Raw genomic sequence first — 6046 nt, 5'->3', positions numbered from 1 at the left:
CATACTTCCAATCTTTGTAGGATGAGTGACGTATCGACGATAGCCGAAGGTCCCCGACAAGGCAGGAAATCGATGAAGCCAAACGGACGATAGAGTCCCTCACGATAGAGTTGATTGACACAAGGACAAATTTAGAGGCAGCGAAAACCCGTGAAGAGGCCTTAATAAGAGAGGTCGGCAGTGTAAAGGCACAATTGAAGGTTCTTTGAACTTCAAAATGAACGTATGCGTAGACGATTAAAGGAAAAGAAAAATAGGAACTACACGGAAGCCGACATGGACAATCAATTCATTGCTTTGTGTGAATGCTCAAGAAGTATTACATCAAGCCGATATTTCAATCTCTCGGCCATTGGACACCAGATTAAAAGCCATGGAACTAATGGAAGCGTACAAAAACCCTTTTGAGGATGAGTCGGTGGAAGTTGAGAGCACTTTGTCCAAGGACCGGCGCGCGAGCGTCGAGAGAATAGAATAAAGATATAAAAATCTAACGATGATGGTCCAGGGTCTTTTTGCTTTTAAATATGTTTAAAATATTATATTGCTTTAGAAATAATGGCTTTAATATTTTAGAACGTTAATGTTTATTATGTAAGTACTATCTTTAAGTGCTATTTAAAACTATTTCTAAGTAATGTTGGAATAACGAAGTCTTTGCCAGAATAATAGTGCAATAACACATAATAACTTGCTAATTATGCGGAGTAATACTGCAATAATAACAATGAGAATAATGGTAGAATAACGATTAACAACAAAAGCGATCTAAACCACTTTCTTGTTACACTTGACTAAATTTACACTTGAATAAAAATGAATAGTTTTGACAAAATAATGCTTTGGACTAACGATGTAATAACAATGAGAATAAGCTAGTTATGCGGAATAATAGTGTAATAACGAAAGAATAACGGTGCAATAACAATAGAATCACAATTTGAGAAAAAAAACGACCATTGGCGATTGAATAGAAAATGCATATTCTTCGTAGAAATTGGATAGAATTTGTAAAACTTAATTAAACTAGTGGAATAACAGCAGAATAAGTGTAGACTAATAGTACAATAACAAACAGAGTAGCTGCTTAATATGCGAGTAATACCTGCAATAACAGCAGAGAATAATGGTAGAATAACAACGGCAAAAACGCAGTCTAAACCATTGCTTTTACACTTGACTAAATTTACACTTGAATAGAAATGGATAGTGTTTCTAGAAAACAAAGGTAATAAGAAAGCTTAATTAGACTAAAAAAAGCAGACTAATTGTGCAATAACAAGACAACAAACTGCTCATTATCCCGAATAACGTGAGAATAACGATGGGATTAGAGTAAAAATGGATGGTGTTTGAAAAAAGTACAAGGAATATCAAAACTCAATTAAAATTAGAGTACACACTTTGGAATAACACTAGAGTAATACGGGAATAACGACAAATAAACTAGTAATTATACATAATAACGGTGCAATAACAAAGACACTAATAGTCTAACAACACGTTTACACCAACTTAGTCGACTTCCCTGGTACACAACATCCAAAGGTCTTTGCATTCATGACGATGCTTGACTCTTCACTACCAGCAGATGATTGGGGTTGCACTTCGGGGGCACTTCGCAACTTGTTCCTTGCTTTGCCGCCAAACCCAACGTCTTGGCCTTCCATCTCACAAGCCTTCACTTTGTCAAGAACTACTCGCCTATGAAGATTAATATCCGCCAAGATCGGGAAGCCGACATTTCAACACAAGGTAGCTTCGACGAGCAATCTTCTTTGTGAAGATTGCACTCAAACACGCTTCCACCATATTCCGCCATCGTGTACAAAGAAGAAACACCCCGACTCCGAATTCAGACGGTTCCTTCTTTTTCCATTTAAAAGGCACATCAACAATTTCGAAATTGCGGCAATCTTCACCCTTCAGAACATTATGACCCTCCATAAAAACACGCATATAGTTTGCCACAATCTCGGCCAATCTTACAATCGGCTATTTGCTTGGAATCGTGAGTCATGTTGTCCAAAATATCAATCGATTCATTCAAAAAGTTGATGCGAAAACAAGAGTAGTGATCATTGTACGAGAATCGGCACAAACACAAGGTCGGAGTTCGAGACGACATCTTCCATTGCGGAATCGTAAAACACATTCCGAATGCCAACTTATTACCGGACCGTCAAGAGGACTTGAGGAATCAAAGTTCTCTAAGAGTGAATAAAGAGGATCCTACAAAAAGAGAAAGCATAAACAACCAAAAATAGTGCACAAGTGTTAACTTTATATCAATACTTGTGAGTCAATCAGTAGGTAATAACGCAAAATAGCAAAGGAAAAAACTAAAATACCATATGACGAACTCCGAAAAACATTGAGCTTGGTTTTGAGCGTTCCTCAAACTCCAACGAATTCAAAAGAACCGACCAAACATCAACTACTCTTGTTGACATCATACTAGCTTTGCATCTACAAGGAAACAATACCCCCTTGTCCAAAAACACGCCGACGTCGTCGTTTATACAACACTAACGACTCCTTGCATTCACAAAAAATAACATATGATGAGAACGTGGGATTACGGTGGTATAACAAAGAGAATAACGGTTCAATAACGAGAACAATAACGAAAAATAATAGCGGTATAACGTTAGAATAACAAAACGGGATTGACAAAGGGGATTACGGTGGACTAACGGAATAATAGTGGTATAACAATCAATAACAGCGAGAATAACAAAGGGGCCTAACAGTGAAATTAGACGGCTCGCTAGGTTGACTAAAATAACAGCATAATAACAGCAGATTAACAGCAAACTAACAGTGGGAAACAGAAAAGACTAACTGAACAGAAACACCACAATCAAAGAAATGAAAATCGACACATACTGTCATCCGAGCGTCTTCACGAAGAACAAAGTCCACCACTTGCTTCCGCACCTTGACATCTTAGAGAACTGTTTTTGTTCTTCCGAAACAAATCCGACACCGCAACAAACCTACGTCGTCGCCGCCCGCAATCCATAGAGCAACCCACCCGTCGTCCCGCCCTACCCCTTTTACGACTACCCAAAGCCGATTGTGGACTCACGGGGCTATCCACACCCCTGCTTCCCACTTGACGGCTGGCAGTAGGGGTCTTTCTAGAGAATTTAGGGCCGTCAATGACAAGTAGGAGAAGCGACGGGCTCGTCAACAGTGCGACGTCTTAACCTTCTTACCAACAGTTTTCACCCTGCCGGAACCACGACGTTTCTTACCGCTTTGAGAAGCCCTCTTTTTCGCATCCTCAATACGCCGTCTCTCTTCAAGCACGCTCAGGGTTTCCTTTCTTGTCTTGTTCAACTCCTCCAAACTTTTCAACACATCTTCCCTGGACTCGTTCATATCGAGACAGCGCCAACAAGGCAACGATCTCAACGCGGTAGAGGGCTCTTGAATCGAAATTACCCAAGTCACAATCAAAAACATTTCCACGGTAAAAGAGCATGTGCAACATCGTATATACACCGCAGGTCAAATTTTCAATCTCGGCCGTTTGCCGGGTAAAAGGGACGTTGACAATTTTATAATCTTTAACCTCCCCACCTCGGGCAACTCCTTTGTGGACCAGGAAATCAGACATCAAGTTCACCTTTTTTTAAAAAAAAGGAAAAAGAAAACATAATTACTAACAATACTTAAACAAAACTAGGATAAACACCAAGAGAAAATTAAAACACAATAAATGACTTACAAAGAGTTTGACAATACACCAAACGTACACACTGCTGTTGATCATCAGCAAACATCGCCTCTTGAAATACATTATCAAGATATTCAACCCTCTTCGAAATGAAATTGATGCACAAACAGCTAAAGTGCTCATGCAAAAGAATTGGGATGAAAATGCGGGAAAATATTTGGCCAAAAAAAATTGTTACTAATTATGTGGTTCTTTTTAAAAAGCGAAACACAACGAGAATAACAATGAGAGTAATAGTAGGCTAACAAGTAGAATAGTAGTAGAAAACACACAAAGTACGAAAAACATACCATATCTGAAGTAAGATCACACTCTCTCTTGTTGTTATTGACAAAGACAAGAAATGACAATTTGACTTCCGCATAAATCGCTCTCCCGGAAGCCTTATCATCTTTCGACGGCATACAAAGTTGCCGCAATGGATACTAAACAAGAAGTGGAGAAAAGAGTTGAAACGTGATCCAAACATGAAAAATAAAGTAAAAGAAAAGATAAGATAGAATAACTAACCGTTGCACCCATCCCAAAGAAAAGTCGACTTGGGCTTCCTCTTATACAAGTATCATTAAGAAAGAGGGACCACCAAAGATGCACAACACCAAGCATTATCATTGTATCGGAACCATCGATTCCATATCCTCACGATTCAGAAATCTTGTCCACACCAAGTGACAAGATTATCCCTTCAAAACCGAATAAAAAGGCAAAATAAGAGTCACATGAATATATTTTTGAAGAACAAAAAGCGATATAAAATATTAAACAAAGCGAAAATTTTTACAATAAAAACAAGCTCTTACCCTTGCGAAAGGTTATGATCATTCAAGAAGCGATGAGTCTGCAACCTCTTTCCGCTTGGATAGCATTGGGTTGAAAACATGTCCCATCGTTATCATTGATTTTGACAGACAACTAGCTCGGGAGCCACAGGACCACAATCATAGCCGCATCCGAAATTCGAGGCACAACAGACAACAAGTAGCTCCTCATCATGTGCGGCAGAGTGCGGCAAATAACTTGTACACATAGTAGGAGCATTCAACCCGGCAACGCCATTGTCCTCTCGGGGACAGCCTCACCAACAACAAGTACCACCTCCGACACAACCTCGGAATCCTGTTTATCGATTTATCTATCTCGGCAGGCCTGACCCCAAGCAACAAGTCTGCATGACAAGACATCACCACATCCGCTACCTCCTCTTCTGCGATCACGAATGCTTCACGCCAATTTGAGTGGAATGCTTTGAGTGTCATTACGCAATGGAATGTCGGCACGGGTATCCGTCACCCCCGTCTCGAGCAAACAAGCATCGGCCTTTGTAATTTCGGTTGCTTGAACCTCTACCGGTGGACACTCAACAAGATTAGCCACCTCCTGCGCGGATTATCAACAAGATAGTCTTCAACTTGAATGTTAACGTCCTCCACATCATTGTTAACATCCTCCACGTCAATGGTAATATCCCCAACATCAACTACTTTCTCACCGACATCACCGGCTCTCCATAACGAAACCGAATGTCGGCCAGATATCCGTCGTAATAGAATCTAAACCGAGTGGTGACAATTGTGGACTCCCCACCTTTGCACTTTGTTGAATGACGGGACTATGTTCAACACCCTTCTTTTCGGATATAGTCGGCCGCACATCCGACACCCGACACACACTCCTCATAGAATTGAGAAAACAGGTTAAATGATGGGGGTTCAATGATGACATCTTCATGTCTAGCTTTTTTGGAAGCTGGTTCTTCAGGAACAGTTGATCGCGATTTATTGGCCGCTTGCATAGCCAATACATGCTTTACCCGTTCGTCCAGCTCACGGATAACTTGATCCGTGAAGAAAGATGGGGTGGCAACCAAATTCTCTGACCCTTCACAACCAACTGTTTCGATTTGTTTGTTTGTGCTTTCTTTAGCAGCTCGTCGGGTTACTTGGCTGGGCAACTTAGCAGCAGGTGCTTGACCCATAGCCTGCTGGGTCTTCTGCATCATCTTCGACTTTATAAGTTCCGCCCGTTCCAAGTATCGGCGACATAAAATCTGAGAGTCCCTCTCATTAAGAAGTATAAGTTGATGAACATCCCACAAGTTAAAATCCCAAAATTTTACTTAAAACAAGACAATAATAGTAGAATAACAGAGGAATAATAGTACACTAACACCAAAATAGATAACAGTGGATTAATAGTAGAATGACAAAGTGAAGTAATAAAATAACAAAGGAATAACAAAGACACTAACAATGAGAATAAATAACGGTGGAGTAGTAGTAGAATAACAAGTAGAATAACGGT

This window comes from Silene latifolia, chromosome 3 (assembly GCF_048544455.1).
Source record: "Silene latifolia isolate original U9 population chromosome 3, ASM4854445v1, whole genome shotgun sequence".
NCBI lineage: Eukaryota > Viridiplantae > Streptophyta > Magnoliopsida > Caryophyllales > Caryophyllaceae > Silene > Silene latifolia.
This window is presented reverse-complemented; position numbering follows the sequence as displayed.